Source organism: Giraffa tippelskirchi, chromosome 7 (genome assembly GCF_054371585.1).
Source record: "Giraffa tippelskirchi isolate mGirTip1 chromosome 7, T2T-mGirTip1v1.2.pri, whole genome shotgun sequence".
NCBI lineage: Eukaryota > Metazoa > Chordata > Mammalia > Artiodactyla > Giraffidae > Giraffa > Giraffa tippelskirchi.
The window spans coordinates 131,240,357-131,241,340 of record NC_137281.1 but is presented as its reverse complement, the minus strand read 5'-3'; positions in this window follow the sequence as shown (position 1 = coordinate 131,241,340).

Sequence of the window (984 nt, the reverse complement as noted above, 5' to 3'; positions counted from 1 at the left end):
GCCGGGGGACGGCGAGCGGGCGGTGGCGCCGGCGCCGGCGGGGACCTCGCGTGGGCGCGGCGCACGGGGCCCGGGCTGTCCCTGGCTATGCCTCACTTCGTGTCTGTCCTGAACCCTCGCAGGCTCCCGCGTCCTGGGCACTAGGGAGCTACGGGTGCACGCTGTTCTGGATACAGGCGACGGGTGGAGAGGGGAACACCGAGGGCCGAGGCGATCAGGCGCGCCGGGCGCCCCTAGCTGGGGCGTAGCCAAGCCCGGGTCTTTCCTCCGGACCGCCCCTTGGGGTAAGGGTCTTAGGAGCGCTTTTGTGGCTTAGGTGTCAGAACGTTATCTCTTGCCGAGCTCTCTCAGAGAAGACACGACCCCAAAAGCTTTGATTCGTGCCGTCTTGGGACAAAATCTGCTGTGCCAGGTGTCTTGCCTATCATTTATTCTTCGCAAGAAACACAGAAAGTTGGTTATTTCCTTGCCTGTTCGAACCGACTGTTCCAAGTCCCCCATCTAAAGCCAGGATTGGACCCGAAGACTCTGATTTCAAACCCTGTGCTACTTAGCCCTTAGAGAAGAACAAGTAAAGACAACTTTTTATTTGGTAGTCATTCGGCTGAAAGTTCATTTTAATCTTAAAAAACAATAGCATCTGCAATAGTATCAAGGGGGGGTTAATGGAAGGAACATTGAACCAAGGGTCCTGTTTAATACTGAGAGAAGTTAGTGAACTATCTTTCTGTGCCCATGCATGCATGCATGGTAAGTAGCTTCAGTCGTGTTCGACTTTTTGCAGCGTTATGAACTGTAGCCCCCCAGGCTCCTCTGTCCATGGGATTCTCCAGGCAAGGATGCTGGAGTGGGTTGCCATTTCTTTCTCCAGGGGATCTTCCTGACCGAGGGATCAGACCCCGGTCTATTCTGTCTCCTGCATTGACCTGCGGATTCTTTACCTCTAGCGCCACCTGGGAAGCCTCTGTGCCGGTATGAATACAC